This window comes from Pelodiscus sinensis, chromosome 8, assembly GCF_049634645.1.
Source record: "Pelodiscus sinensis isolate JC-2024 chromosome 8, ASM4963464v1, whole genome shotgun sequence".
Lineage (NCBI taxonomy): Eukaryota > Metazoa > Chordata > Testudines > Trionychidae > Pelodiscus > Pelodiscus sinensis.
The window spans coordinates 53,931,007-53,947,329 of NC_134718.1; the positions used below are offsets into that span (position 1 = coordinate 53,931,007).

At 44.5% G+C, this 16,323-nt stretch overlaps 1 protein-coding gene across 1 annotated transcript in view; it reads right to left on the reverse strand.

Annotated features, from left to right (window-relative positions):
• The window catches only part of ZRANB1 (zinc finger RANBP2-type containing 1), a 65,318-nt gene extending 49,755 nt beyond the window's left edge, over window positions 1-15,563 (reverse strand). The window contains exons 1-2 of the mRNA XM_075935293.1: window positions 15,294-15,563; window positions 189-290 (exon numbers count right to left, since the gene is read on the reverse strand). The gene's annotated coding sequence lies outside the window, so the exon portion shown is untranslated. The remainder of the gene's footprint in view (window positions 1-188; window positions 291-15,293) is intronic.
• Window positions 15,564-16,323: the final 760 nt, after the last annotated feature.

Genomic DNA, 16,323 nt, shown 5'->3' on the forward strand with positions numbered 1-16,323 from the left:
ATATAATAAAGGTGTTTATGCTTATCTGAATGTGTTTAGTATTGTCTAGGTCAGAAGCTGCCTGCTATTAGAAAAATCCGAACAATGCTGGTGCAGGAACTACATATGTTGGCAGACAAAGGTATGTACTGTTAGTTCTCCAATCCCAATTTCCACACCACATTTTTTTTTTAAAAAAAAAATCTTACTTTTTCCGTCTAATGAAGAGGAGATTCTGTCTCCATGTTGGCTCAGACCTTGTCCTCCTCACACTGAAAAATGGGATGGACGACACTATGCAACAACTACCCCTGTAAACAAAATGAAGAGAGTTTCAATTAAGGTATTACACTGGACTTGAGCAACCAAAATAGTAGTACTTTGTATGCCACTCCCATTCTAATCCCTGGGTTAAACTTCAGTCACAACCTACTCTGAGTTTAATGCATACTTAGCATGTCTAAAATAAGCTGCCACTGATCAATTTCTTAGAAGAATCAGCCAAAGTACAACATACAACTGTTCAACTTTCATTCATATTAACAGAAGTATAAACTTTGAGTTACATCAGAAAAGTTCATAGGCATGGTATCTCAATTCAGAACTCAAATAAGTCTAACAGTTTGATTTTTACAATCTGTTTAAAAAAGAAAAAGAAAAGAAATTTTCCCATTCCTGCATGACCAACAAAATTGGTTTTACTTGATGAATTGCAAATTATGAAATTTTCAAGAGTATATCCTCCTGAATACAAACTCAGTATTGTCAGTTCCACTGTTAGTTTTCATATTTCCATGAGACTGCTATTTTATTGTACAACTGAAAGGGGGAGGGGAAGAGCAGTTACCTTAAGAGTTACGAACACCAGAGCTGTGAACTGACCAGTCAATCACACACTTCATTTTGAAGAGAATATATGCAATCAGGAAGCATGACAAAAAATAAAAGCAAATACTGTATAGTCCAGAATAGGGATGTTAGCTATTAGGTAACTGAACAGTCATGTAACTGCATGAAATCTTAACAGTTACATGATTATTCTATAGACCCCAGGGGTGGGGCCGGCAGCCAGTATATTCTAGCTCCATTCCCAGGGTGCCAGGCTAATACAGAGGCAGCAGCCCCTGTCCACAGGGATCTGAGCTCCCCATGAACAGAGGCTGCTGTGGGGGGCTGCCGGAATGGCAGGAGAGGCTGCCATGAACCAGCCTGTCTGCAGCGAGCCTGAGCCCACCAGACAGAGGCTGGTCCAGCAGCAGCCCCTGGCCGCTTTTAAGCCAGCTCCTGCTCACCACCACCATCCTTCCCCTCCTCCCCGCTGCCTCTGATACAGAGACAGCAGGAGGAAATGCATGAAATCGACAAGATTAACGGATAAGCATAGGCTTGTGGGTTAATTGTACAGGCAGTCCCCGGGTTACGTACAAGATAGAGACTGTAGGTTTGTACTTAAGTCAGAACTGGCATCCAGATTCAGCCGCTGCTGAAACTGACCAGCGGATGACTACAGGAAGCCCGAGACAGAGTTTCTCAGCACCCGGCAGCACCACAGATGCTCTACCCCAGTTGTCCCCAAGCCAGCTGCTGCTGAAACTGATCAGCGGCTGATTCCAGGAAGCCCGGGGCAGAGCAACTCTGCCCAGGGCTTCCTGTAGTCAGCCGCTGGTCAGTTTCAGCAGCGGCTGACTTGGACACCTAGGGCAGAGCAGCTGGGGTGCTGCCGGGTTGGTCCAGTAGCGCCGAGGAGCGGCGCTGAGGGACCAACTGGCAGCACCCCAGCTGGTCTACCACAGGCGTCCGCGAGAAAAGCCTGGTCTGCTGGGGCGGGGGGGGGGAAGGGGGCGCGCACTAGCTGCGCCCCCCCCCCCCCCCCCCCCCCGCCAGCAGACCATGGAAACGCGGGCGGCGGGACCGAGACGCGCCGCGGTGCCGCCGCCCGGGTCCGACGCAGAGCAATGCCGCGGAGGACGCGGGTGGCGGGACCACCCAGACGCGCCGCGGTCCTGCCGCCCACATCCTCCGGGGCAAGAAACGCTGCTCCGCGTCTCCCTGGTCTGATACAGAATGAACATTGTTTCTAGTGATTTTAGAAAACTACAATTTACGATGTGTAATTTTCATAGATGTTGAGCATCATCTCTGGTGCCACCTCCCCCCCATGCTGCTACCAGGGGGAGGAAGGGCAGAGAAGGCTGCTGCTCTGACAGCAGCCCCTGTCCATGGGGAGTCCCAGCTGGGCCTGCTGGACCTAGCACCAGCCAGGACTGAGCAAACTCGGCTCAGTCCCAGCTCACGCAGGGTCTGGGAACAACCCCCGCTGCAGCTCTGCAGTTTAAATGTAGAAGGAGCTGAGTTGCCCTTCCCTTATTGACTAATCATGTAGTTGATAAAAATTCTATCGACTTCACAACTAGTGAAATACCCACTTCTTAACATCCCTAGTTTAACTGCTGATAAATAGCAGGTTTGTAGATTACCAAAGTGAGACTTAGTGAAGTTCTGTTCCTTTGAGAAGTTTCAGAAACTTACTAGTATTCAAACAGAACATTAAAAAAAATGCAGATTACAACTCAGTGTTTCCAATATGGCAGAAGTTCTGACTAAAAAACTGTAGTTGTTTAACTGACAAGGATTACACTTGAAAGACCTTACCATAAAAATGAGCAGTCTTGTTCGGAGACTTCTTACCATAAAGCTTTGTCTACACTAATCCTGCCATTGATCTAATCTATACAACTTTGGCTACAGAAATGAAGTCATGTATTGTATGCAGTAAGTCATCTTTATGGTTACACAGAGCTCCTTCTCCTGCCATGCTGCTGCCTTTGTATCAGCAAGGGATGGGGTGAAATGCAAGCTGCCTCCCACCCCACATGTAATTGTGTAGCCGCTAAAATTTTCAGCAGCTACATACATGTTTACCTGAATACAGACATTTTAACATCCCTACTCAGATCAATTTATCACATCTAAGCAGGCCCAGTAAATCGGCATCTGGTGGATCGATTGCTGCAGTGTCGATCCCCAGAATAGTGGAAACAAGCCTTAACTTAACACACTTCTTGTTGCCCTCTTCAGACAATCTTTTATGCAAAGAAAATAAAGCCACCTCAACATGTAAGCAAACCAAAGTATACTTGTCTACAAATCACTCTAGCAGTTTGATATTTTGCTATTATCCTCACCATATTATATTACAAGGGCCTGTTTTTAAAGTGTGTGTTACAGGGAGTAACAAAAATAGGTCAATTATTAGGCTCACGTTTCTCAAGGTCCCTTATAGAGTAAGGCTAAAATTATCAGTTACAGAATCAAAAATAAGGACAAACACTATGAAACTTGTGTCCATAACTGGTGCTTATTCAGCAAATGCCTGTGTCTTTATTACATTGACTCCAGTTGACAATGGTTCATGATGCCGAGTAGGATTTAACAGATATGGAATTTGATCCATTAATGCTTTTTTAAAAAGCTCTCAATGAAATCATTTGTCCCCAAAAGCAATGGCTGATTATTTGCAGTGTGAGAAGGAACTCATTTGGAGGCTGCAGTTGTCAGCTTAGAAAATAAAGACCCCATTCTACCCTTTTCCTCCTTTGATACATGCATATCCTAGTAGGGATATTAAATGTAGATAAATGGGCTAATTAATGGCACACCAACCACCACCTCCTCCTGTAGCTAGTACCCCATACTCCTCGTGCCCCAATCCTGTGCTCCCTCCTGAAGCCCAATATCCCTACCCCAGCCATGATCCCCTTCACAGAATCAGTATCCATTTCCCTTCCTACACCTTGAACCCTCATACTCCAAGCACCTGCCCCAGGCCTGATCCCCCTCACAGCCAGAATCCATACCACCTCCTACACCATGACCCCTCTACTGGACCTCAAGCCCTGACTACTCCTTCTAGAACCAGCACTCCATACCCTCTCACACCAAGCACCTGCCACAGTCCTGCTCCCTCTTACCCCATATCCCCTCCTTCATTAGGGATGTCACAGTGTAACCATTCAAATCTAAATGGTTACACATCAGCTCCAGGCCCCGTTCCCAGGGAGCTAGCTATCACCCTGTGCTGCTGGTTCTGTATCAGCTTTAAATAAGTAAAACCATGAAATGTACAAGTTTTAAAATCCTAGGACTATGAAATTGACCAAAATGGACCTGTGAATACGGTAGGGACCTAGTTACAGATCATGTCACTAAGTTTTCTGTACTATTTTTTTTTAGAATCTTAAATTCCTAAAGTAATTGTTAATGTTAAATACAGGTTACATGTTAACAGCCTACATTGGGCTCTAATTGATCTAAATTTGGTAGGAGTCTTTCTATTCACTTCTGTGGTCTTTGAATTAGGCTCAAAAGGGGCTCTAGTACATTGAAATAAGTATCTGAAACTCTTACAGACTGGAGGTGGCCAATGTTGTTAGCCAGAATGATTGTCACAAAGAAATACTATAAGAAAAAAAAATGAAAGAGGATTTTGAGAGTTTTTTGGTGTTTCACTCATTTAAAAAAAAATCAGTCTTGCAAATGAGCTTTCATTTCTGTATGAGACTTGAAAAGAAAAAACAGATTAATTTGCCCATTATTGGAATTCTGAAGAAAAATAACATTGCCTATACTGCATCGGACAGTGAATATTTGATTCTTTTGAAACTTTAGTATGGGTCTACTTTGGTGCCTAATATTTATCATTTTATATTAAAATTGCTACACTTTAACATCAGATCTGAAAATTGACTAACCTGTATTAATTTGAGAATACTCTGTGATTATATATTTATTCAACTTGTGAAAAAGATTTTCAGAACCAATAAGTTTGGCCGAGCAAACCAAGGCCTATGGAATTTCTGTTTCCCTCTAACACGAAAGTTTTTGAACACTGCAATCTACCAGTTCCAAAATTTAAGGGAATATTCAAGGTATAATAGGAAAAATCTGGGCAGACTGATTTAAATCAAAGTGATTTTAAATGTTTATTTTGTCTTATTTGTACTTCACTTATCTGAAGGATGATTCTCATTAGCCAGCAATTGTTAAAATATGTTGATTTACAACTAAACATAGCCCTCACTAACAAGAAGGATATGTTGCATCTATACACACTTATTTAGGCACTATAATTGCTTAAAATACATTTATTCAGGGCTTTTTTATGTTTGATGATAGTGAATTATGACTAGCTAAATTATTTTTGTTCTTCAGGATTTGCATCAATCTCTATTACGATTGAAATTCAAACGGGATTAAAAATGCAGGAAACTGCATTTAAAGTCGCTTTAAATGTACTGGAAACATGGAGGAGAGGAAGTAAGTTTAATAAAAGTTTTGCATTTAAAACATTATACAAAGGAAATATCTATAAACTGAACTATTTCTGGTGACATGGCCTTCAAGATATTCTAACTACAGATTGTACCTCCCTAAACTGGGATGCTGTAGTCTGGCAACATCTATGGTCTCTCAGGACCGCGGATGTTCCTGGACCAGAGAGCCCAGGGGCAGAGGGAGGCCAGGCAAGATGGGGAGCACAGTACCAGAGGCCTCATGCAGTGCAGGGAATCCCACAGTGCAGTCAGGAGCCCTGCAGCAAGGGGGCTCTTGCAGCATTAGAAGCCTTGCAGCAGGCGGTCCTGCAGCAGGTGGCCCCCACAGCAGTGCAGGGAGCTCCAGTGACATAGCCCAGAGTGAGGCAGGTTCTCAGGCAGCACGGGGGACTCAGGCAGCAGGGGATTCAGGTTAGGTATGTAATATTATAGTCAATTAACCAATAAGCAAAAGTGTATAGGTTAATGCTATAGACTACACACATTTCCCTCTCCCCACTAGTAAATTTTTTAGCAGGCTGGCCAGCCACCTGGCTCGGTTCTGGCTTGCAAAGGCTCCGGGACCTACCCCTGCTGCATCTCTGCATTTAAAGCACATTATGAGCCGGGCGGATACGCAGCCCAGTTCAGTTCTGGCTCGTGTCAAGTCCAGAAGCTCAAACTTCCCCCTTAGATAGGGACTGCTGCCACCTCTCTCTCAGAAGCAGCAACACAGGGCGACAGGCAGCCAGTCCGTGAGTGGAGCTGGTTTTTAAACTGGCTCCCATTGCAGACCAGCTCCTTCCTGGCATCCCACACTCCTGTCTATGATAAAGTGGCTGCCAGCCCCGCCCCTGGGGACTATAGAATAGTTGACTAACCGATAACATTTCATGAGGTTACTCAACAATTAAATGATATTTAACATCCCTAGCTCAGGCAGTGCTAGGAAACGCCACAGCAAGGTGGGCCAGCAGCACAGCTGGGAATGCCAGGGCTGAGGTGTTTAGCCATGGGCAGCAGCACAGTTGGCTGAAGGCAGTGGGGGCTCAGCTGAGGCCAGAGGCAGAGCCGGCAGGTGCCTGGGAGACAAGTGACAGGGGACCTCTCCTGGTACAGCAAATTCCATTGTTAGGGACCAGTCAGATCCCAAGGGTGCCAGACTACAGAGGTCCAACCTGTAGTAGACCTCATTCTCTCTCACCTAGTCTTATTTTCCTCTTCCAATCTATGAATAAAGCTTTCCTGCTTTTTCCATCTCCCAACTGGCTTCTTAACTTTGGATAAACAAGTTATAAATTGAATTGGTTGAATAAATTGAAATAAAAAAAATTGTAACTGCTTTAGAGGCTATTGTTAAAAGGTGGTTTAGCACTGCAGATTATTCTGGTTCTAGGTGCTCAGCCAGTGACTAACTAGTTTCTTGTTTCCATTTTCTTTAGCACCTTGGCATTATTAGGGGTATAAAATACGGTTTAAAATGTTAACCAGCTTGCCACATTGCATCATGGCCGGGGGCTGCTCCTCCTGGGCCAGACGCCAATTAACCCAGTCAGCATGCCAGTAAGGCAACGCTTACCAGATAAGCAGTTACCTCTTTACAACCCTACCTAATATGTCCCACTCCGTATTCTTTAATTTTTTAGTAAATTTAAGTTCTTAACATGTTGGAATTTCAAATTTAAGTAGGTTTATTGGAAAATTAATTGTACTTAAATGTCTTTAAAAATCGTATTTAAAAAACATTTCTACACAGGACAGAACACTATTTTTAGTGAAAGCTGAAACACTAAAAGTGGGGAACAAAGGACACAGAGACCCTCTAACATGGAAGGAGAAAAATAGAGGACTATCTTAGAAATGTAGAACTCTGTGAAAAATGTTAATCTAACCTGTTCTTTAAAATCTCCAATGACAAGGATTTCACAGCCTCCCTTGGGAACTATACTAGCCAGTAACTTTCCTTACATTTAGGAAGTTTTTCCTAATATCTAACATGAACCTCCCTGGCCACACGCTAAGCAAATTACTTCTGTCCTATCTTCGGTGGCATAGAAACAATTGATCACCATTTTCTTCATAAGAATCATTACCATATTTATCAGGTCCCCTGCTTCAGTCTTTTCTTAAGACTAACATGCCCAGTTTTGTAATCTTTCCTCATAGGCCAGCTTTTGTAAACAAAACAAAATCCATTTTTGTTGCTCTCCTCTGGACTCTCTCCAGTTCATCCACAGCTTTGCTAAACTGTAGCATCAAGAACTGAACCCTGTAAGCCAGATGAAGTCTCACCATGTCGAGAAGAGTGAAACAGTTATGTCAAATGTCGTATATATGGTATTCCAGAATGTTTGCCTCTTTTTGCATTGTTGACTCATTCAGTGTGTAATCCCCAGATCTTTCTCACTACAGGTTGTACCTCTCTTAACTGGGACTTTCTGGTCCAGCAACATCCGTGGTCTGGCAGGACCAGGGACGTTCCTAGACCACAGAGCCCAGGTTTGGGAGGTCAGGTTGTGGGGCAGGAGTGCAGCAGGGGAGCCAGCGACTCAGCTGGGAGCCTCATGTGGGGGGTGGGGGGCAGGGTGGGAAATGCAGAGGTGCGGGTAGCACAGCAAAGAGTTCTGTCCCCTACGGCTGTGAGGTAGCAGTGGTTGGAAGCAAATGCAGCACTCTAGCCCCAGAGCTCAGGGTCATTGGTTCTCTGCCTCGGATACAGAGGCAGCAACATGGGGTGGCAGTAGCCCCTTCTGTGGAGGGTGGTCCAAGGTCCCCAAAGACAGAGGCTGTTCCGCAGAATCAGCTGCGGAGCTCCAGGTCTGGCAGTGGCAGCTAGGGAGCACGAGCTTAGGGAGCCATGGCTGGGCAGACAGCAGTGGTGCTGGGTTGGAGCCCTAGCAGGGGGCAGGAGTTCAGCACAGGCCATGTTGGAAGGGACCTTCGCCCCCTTCCCGGTCCAGCAAATCCACTCAACTGAGACTGGTCAGGTCCTGAGGATGCTGGAAGATGAAAGTCCAACCTGTAGTATTATCGCCTAACTAGTTATTCCCCATTTTGTATTATTTCTTAAGTGTAATATGGATTATGTAGAAAACATTCTGCAAAAAACATAAAAGCAAGAGTAAGATCAAGGACAGACAGGCCCATTATTATTATTAAGGGGAGAGGGTAGAAAATGTGAAAATGGCAGAAATGCTTTTAGTTTTCACCATAAAGGTCAGTATTGATTGGACATCTAACATAATGAAGACCAGTGAAAATGAAATAGGATGAGAGGCTAAAAGAGGAAAAGAACAAGTTAAAAACTACAAAGACAAGTCAGAGGTCCTCAAGTCACCAAGGCATTATGAAATACAAGGAGCTGACTAAGGAGATACCTGAGCAATTATTGTAGAAAGAGTCACGGAAGATGGGAGATTCCAGTGGATTGGGAGAGGGCAAATATAAATGTAGTGCTATCTATAAAAAGGGAAATAAGGACATCATGAAGAATTATAAACCAGTCAGCTTAACATCAATACCCAGAAAGATAAGGGAACAAATAATTTAGCAGTTTGCAAACATCTAGAAGAGAATAAGTAATATTCAGCATGGATTTGTCAAGAACAAATTGTGCCAAACCAACATAATCATTTTTTGACAGGATAACAAGCCACATGGATGGGGGAAGAAGTAGAAGATGTGTTATATCTTGATTTTGTAAGGCTTTTGATACAGTCTCACATGAGACTATAATAAATTAGCGAAATGCAACCTTGATAGAGCGACTATAAACTGAGTGTATAACTGGTTAGAACAGTTATCAGTGCAGAGTCAAGCTGGAAGAACATATTATGGTTGTGGCGGTACCAAGCTGGGAAGGGTTGCAAGTACTTTGAAATACTGATTAAAATCCAACGTGCTCTGAAAAAAATGCCTGAAGAAAAAAGGATGACATTCAATAAGGACAAATACAAAGTACTGCAGCTAGAAAGGAACAATCAGTTGCACACACAAAAAATAGGAATGACTGCCTAGGAAGGAATACTGTGGAAAGAGACCACAAGCAAAATAAGAGTCAACAGTGCAAAACAAGCACACAACATTTGGAGACATATTAGCAGGAGTGTTGTAAGCAAAACACAAGCAGCAATTCTTCCACTCTACTCTGTGCTGACTAGACCTCAACTGGAGTATTGTTTCCAGTTTGAGGTGCCACATTACAGGAAGGAAGTGGACAAACTGGAAAAAGTCCAGAGAAGAGAAAAAAATGATTTAAAGGTCTAGAAAACATGACCTGTGAGGGAAGACTGAAATAACTGGTTTGTTTAGTCTAGAAAAGAGAAGACCAAAGGACAACATGAAAATACTTTTCAAGTACATAAAAGGATACTTGACCTTCTCACTTAATTTTCGAGAATAGGACAAGAAACAATGGACATAAACTGACTAGTTCCATAAAGCAGAAACACTAAGTGTTACAATGTTATTAGTCCTACTTAAATGTAGAGATATCAACATGTAGTCGACTACACGATTAACTGCTAAGCCCAAGCTCCCCACTCCTGGGGAGCCCCCTACCACCCAGCACTGCTGCCCCTATCAGAGGCAGCAGCGAAGGGTGGCAGATGGAGCTGGTATATTTTAAAAGTTATACATATTCCACTCAAATATCACTCCAAAGTGGCAATTATGTGCTATTTGAATGATTTTATGAAGCAATGCCATTTGACATCTAATGCAGTAACCTCATAATCGCCTGTGTAAAAAAAACATCAGAACTGATACTAAAATACTCATTTATTGCTCCCATTTATCATCTGTAGCACCCATTATAAAGCTAAACTGAACTTTGATAACTACAGAATTGTTCTTTTCTACTTTTCCAGTACAAGTTTGTTTACTATCCCCAAACACAATTAAAATTTAGTTCCATTTTAAAATGTTACTACACCATTTAAGATGTACTGTAGTAGACAAATAGCTGGTACTGTTGCAGTATGTTAGGGAACACAATATTAGAAGAATTGGTGGAGAAAAAGTAAATCGTTTACCTACTCTGCAGATTTAGCAGTAGTTTAATTGTTTCATGATCATCAATGATTACGTAGTAGAGAGAAATATGGTTTAAAATAGAATGCTATACAAGAACAAATAGTTCAGCAAATAGGCATCATAATTACAACTATCAAAAAGAAAGATGCAGAAGAGGAAGACAGAAGATAATTTTAAAAAGTCAAGTGGGAGGCAGGCATTAAACATGGGGAGGACATGTTACGTGTAAAATAAGCTATATTATACTAAGACTTAAAATTCAGATTTTACCAAAAGCACACCTAACTTGACTCTTCAGGAATTGAAATTATTTAAATATATTCAATACTTATGTTAACAAGGAAACATGTTAATGAGTATAAACCTGTAAAGAAATAGTGCAAGTTCCTAGTCCATAAGTAGGAAAGGTAACCAAGACTCTTCCCTCCCAATACAAATCCCAAAATTACAAGCTTAAAAAACAGAAACTAGAGCTGCATTAAATCGACAAATTTAATCTAACTTTGTTTTCTTCAACACCCTGCTGATGGATGACTCTCAAATGTGCCATACAGAGACAACGTTCCCTCTAATCTTTTCCATCCACGTGCAGAATGTTTAGTGTGCACCTGGCATTGTGCAAATGTGCACCACCAATAGAATCAAAAAACCTACAATGGATGCTCTGCTAGTCAGCTGGGCATTTGAATTTCTCCTGTGTGGCTACAGAAGCCTACAGCTCACATGGAACACTGAACACAACTAATAAAATACTTCTGATGGAGAACAGACTGTCTATTTTACATATTGTTTAAGGTTTGGAGAACTATATTAAGCATCACTTATACTTCAAATTAAGGCCACAAGATTTTCTATAATGAACTATTACTATTCAGTTTGAACACACATCAAAAGTTGCCCAACGATAAAATGTGAATATGTTGGTTTGACCTAGGAATGTTTTAGAGTACACGTTTAAATGACTGACTTTCATGGTTACAACTAAACCCCCCACCTCTTCCCAAGCTGCTGTGGAGTCAGCTCTGCAGGAGTCAATGCTTGTAGGGAGCCAGCTTAAAAGTCAGCCTCCATGCACTATTGCCTCTAATACAGAGACAGCAGCGCAGGGGCAAGCGGCTCCAGTAGAGCTGCCTCTCCCTCCCCCACCCCATGTGTGAACATGTAACCAATGAAAGTTTCAGCACCTACATGCTTACCAAAAACCATGTATTTTAACACCCCTGCTTTGACCCTGAAGTATTTTTAACTATTGTCTCTAAACATCCACTTTGAGCTAAGATTCTGTGATGAGTGAGGGGAGGGGGGAAGAATGGCTGCTAACTATTTAGTATTCCCATTTATTTAACGGGAATTTATGTAATTTTATGTACAAATTAATATTGTAGATCACTGCCAATACATAAGAACGGGCATACTGCGTCAGACCAAAGGTCCATCTAATCCAGTATCCTGTCTGCCAACAGTGGCCAATACCAGATGCCCCAGAGGGAGGGAACACAACAGGTAATCCTCATGTGATCCTTCTCCTGTCACCCATTTACAGACAAACAGAGGCTAGGGTCACCATTCCTACCCATCCTGGATAACAGCCATGAATCTATCTAGCTCTTTTTGGAACCCTGTTAAAGTCCTAGTTTTCACCACATCCTCTGGCAAGGAGTTCCACAGGTTGACTGTGCACTGAGTGAAGAAAAATTTCCTTTTCTTTGTTTTAAACCTGCTGCCTATTAATTTCATTTGGTGACCCCCTAGTTCTTACATTGTGGAAATAAGTAAATAACTTTTCCTTATTCACTTTTTCCATACGTGTCATGATGTTATAGACGTCTATCATACCCCTCCCCCCCTTTAGTCTCCTCTTTTCTAAAAGAAGTCTCAGATTTTTAATCTCTTCATATGGGACCCGTTCCAAACCCCCTAATCATTTTTGTTGCCCTTTTCTGAATCTTTTCTGATGTCAATATATCTTTTTTGAGATGAAGTGACTGCATCTATATGTAATATTCAAGATGTGGGCATACCATGGTTTTATATAGAGGCCGTCTCTACTCTCTATCCCTTTTTTAATGATGCTTTTTTGACTGCCACCGCACATTGAGTGGATTTTTCAGAGAACTATTCACAATGACTCCATGATCTCTCTCGAGTAGTTGTAGCTAAATTCGTCCCCATCATTTTGTATGTATAGTTGAGATTATGTTTTCCAATGTGCATTACTTTACATTTATCAACATGAAACTTCATTTGCCATTTTGTTGCCCAATCATTTAGTTTGGTGAGATGTTTCTGAAGCTCTTCACGGTCTGCTTTGGTCTTAACTATTTTGAGCAGTTTGGAATCATCTAGTATCATAAGAAAGGACTGGTGTATTTGCAAATCTGGTTGCTGAGGGGGACCATGATCTTTCATTTAGAGAAGTGGCTACCAGCTTGTCAACAAATGCTTTCTTCAGCAGGATTACACCATATAGATAAAGCTTCCAAAAGCCCATGAGCAGCACTAGATGCAGAAATGTTATTCCAGTCCAGTACTATGACAAAACAAATTTTTTTATGATTTTACATCACCATGCACAAGTTAAAACCATAAGTTCTTGGCCTCCCACTTCCAAAGCCAGATGACATTGGAGATGGCTTGTGTTGCTACACCATACAAATACTCCACTGGGTGATTGCTGAACACTACTAATGGGGGTTTCAATGTCCTCTTTCAGTTACCATGCTATTAGAAATTAAGTGCAGAATAAACCTGAATTACTGTTTTGAGGTTCTGAATACAGTTATACTAATAAAAAAAAGGTTAACATCTGCAGCAGACTGACAGATCTGTATGTAACTGATATCACACACAAAAAAGCTGAGAGGTGAGAGTTTAGTGTATGCTAGCACTAGAAAAAGTTATCATGCCCTTAAGTCATGGGTAGGCAATAAAAATGGCAACCCACCGCTGCTACATTTATTTGCATCTCTACAAATATCAGGTGAATGCAGCTCTTGTTCGCCACGAATGGTGATCCATGGCTAACAGGAGTTGCAATTGCCCAATACCTGCAGAGGTGCAAGTAAATACAGAGGTGGTAGCCTGGCAGGGATTAACCCTGTGGACTAGACCCAGCCCATGGGCCAGAATTTGCATACCCTTGCCCTAAATACATATCTGCAAGCTAGGTTAACTGCTTAAAAATTCACATGTAATGACTCAGTTATTGTTCCAGTACCTCTAAAAAAAACTACTTTTCAAAATGGCAACTCTCAAATTCTAGAAAAGTTATTTTCCTCATGGTTATCAAAAGATGCATTGCTAACAAAAGTCTTAGCAGCTGTTCTGTGCTCAGCATGCAGAGGTTCCAGATTCTACATCTGCAATCATAATACCACCATGTAGCCCTAATAGGGTAGCTGAGACTAATCAGGAAGAGGTGTGTTCAGACTCTGGATTGAAGGAAAGAGAGTGCCTTGCATCATTCAAAGTTAACCACTTACAGCTGTTCATAGAGTTGCATTAATGAACTCCAAAGAGGGTTGTATAGTTCATCTTTATCTGCAAGCTGGTTGCTACCATGTTGTAGGTAGAACTACAAACTAGAGAGGGAGATATAGATAGTCTGGGGTCCTCCTTATAGTGAATATTATATTATGTTACAGTCTGTAAATAAAGAATTATTTCAGTTGTTAAATTACATGGAATTCAGAACAGGATCTGATTGTTTTACTGTGGTTATCTTTGTACATCAAAATCACAAATGCTTTATACAACTTGGTACATAGTTGAACATAGTTCAACATTAACTATGGCTAACCTATTGTCTGCAATACATGTAAATACAACAAATAATTCACAAATTTCAGGTAGCTTCTGTAGTACAGAAGTAAAGACAGATCTAGAAAAAATGAGGGGGGGGAATAAATGGGAGTCAGGAGACCTATGATCTCACTCCTGTGGATCTCAGTACTGCAGCAGAGTAAAAGAGAACCACAGAAAACAAGGCAGTCTCCTGTTTTTTTGTGTGTCTAAGAGTCCTGTTACTTTAACAAGACCCTTAAAATGCGTGCTATAGCGCTTTTGGAGTAGAATAATAAACTGTGCATACAGAAGTGCAAAAAGAAACCTTTCAGGTAACAGTTACAGCAGAAGCAAATTCCTGCTTTCCAATGGAGAAGTGAACCTTAGTCATTCAAGTTAGGATACAAGTTAAAAGACTCACACTCAGACAACAGGACTTTGGTATTAATAGGTGGAATTCAAAAGCCTATATGGGCACACGATGTACCACGCGTCTCCGTTTAAGTCAGCGCGGGGGGGGGGGCAATCCTCCGACAACAAAAACACCCAACTTAGTTCACGCCGCAGGTATTTCTACACCAGTAAACAAGCCAACTGCAATAGCAGCGTCTCCCCGAAGCAGGCGCCTGAAGCCCCAGGCTGGGACGTGAGGGTGGCCGGGGAGGACACCCAAGCAACCTTCCGACCTCTTTCCACACCGGGACCCCGAGTCACGACAGCAAAAGTTTCAGGAGCCCCCTTCCCCCAACCCGTCAGGAAAAGGGAAGCGGGCGCGGCCACCAGCTCAACGCGCAGCCTACGAGCTGCCCTGCCGGCCCCGGGTGGGAGGCAGCGCTGGCTCCGGCGGCTGGAAGGGGCTGCCGCTGGGAAACTGACATGGGGTGGCTCTAAGCCAGCAAGGGCCCCGCTGGGGGAGGGGCCAATTAACACCCCCCCCCCCGCGCGCCGGATCGTTAAAGGGGCGCGAGGAAAGGGGGAGGAGCTGAGAAGGGGGCACCCAGCGACGGAAGCCTGTGGCGGTGGAGGGGGAGGCTCGACGGCTCCGAGGAGCAGGACCCTCCGCCCGGCCTAAGTGTCCGGCAGGGCAGGGAGAGCTCTGCCCCAGAAGGCAGCCCGGCGGCTCGCGGAGAGAGGGCCCCGCTGGGAGCCGCTGGTGGTTGGCCCACTGGGGAGAAGTCGCCTTACCTCGAGCGCCGCCTGCTCCTGCTCCCGGATCCGTCCCTCGGACACTAGTCGGCGTTAGCACCCCCCCGAGCCCCCCACCATCCCCCCGCCCCGCTGGCTGCGGCTCCCCGCTCAGGACATGGTCTCTCCCGGCCTAGCTGGCTCGCTCGGCCGCGGGCGCTCCCACTCGGCACAGCCGGGGGGGAGGGGGCAATCTGTAGCCCCAGACTCCCAAGTCCCGAACCCTCTAATGGCGGCGGCTAGAGCGGCCCAAAGCAAAATAAACCCCCATACGGCAGAGGGCTCTGACGTGAGCGAGCCCGCAGCCCTGTCGCACGCTCATTGGCGGGAAGCGCGCCGTCCGCCTGGCCAATTCGAGAGCGCCTCTTTGGGGCGAACCGGTGATGTCATCCCTGCCTCTGTGAGGATGCGGGCCTTCTCCCCTCCCCCATGCCCCCGCCGGAGGACTGCGCTCCCTCCGCCCACCCGCCCAGAGCAAGCGCCGCCTCTCTCAGGAGCCGGAGATTCCCCTCCCCCACTCACTCGCAGCGCCTCTCCATCGCCCGCTCCCGCCAGGGGACCACCCAGGAGATCCAGCCTCCAGCAGGGGAGCAGCCGCCCAGGAGACCCCCCACTCAGCCCCGCGCTTCTTTCGCCGCCCCCCCCCCCGGGGACAAGCGGCACCAGAGCCCCCGCCCCAGCCTTTCACGCCCCTGTACTGGAATGTAAACTGGTCTGTGCTGTCCAGCCACGGGGCGAGGCCACGCGTGACACCTCATGGAAGCATGCAGCCAGGCTGCCTGGCCCTCAGTGCCTCCAAGCAAACTCACCTCTCCTCTCCTTGCAGCCAGTGCATGAGTCCCTACTCTAATAGCAGCCTTGTAGCCGCCACCCTACACAAGTTAAACATGCCACCACCCTACCCCTGTGCTGCTGCAGTGCGCTAACCTCGCTGGAGGACACCCTGCCCCAGCCTGCTCTCTGGCCCCGAGACACAGCATAGGAAGCTTTCCATGCTGTTAGGAGAACAGAAGAGACTGCAGCCCTTTAC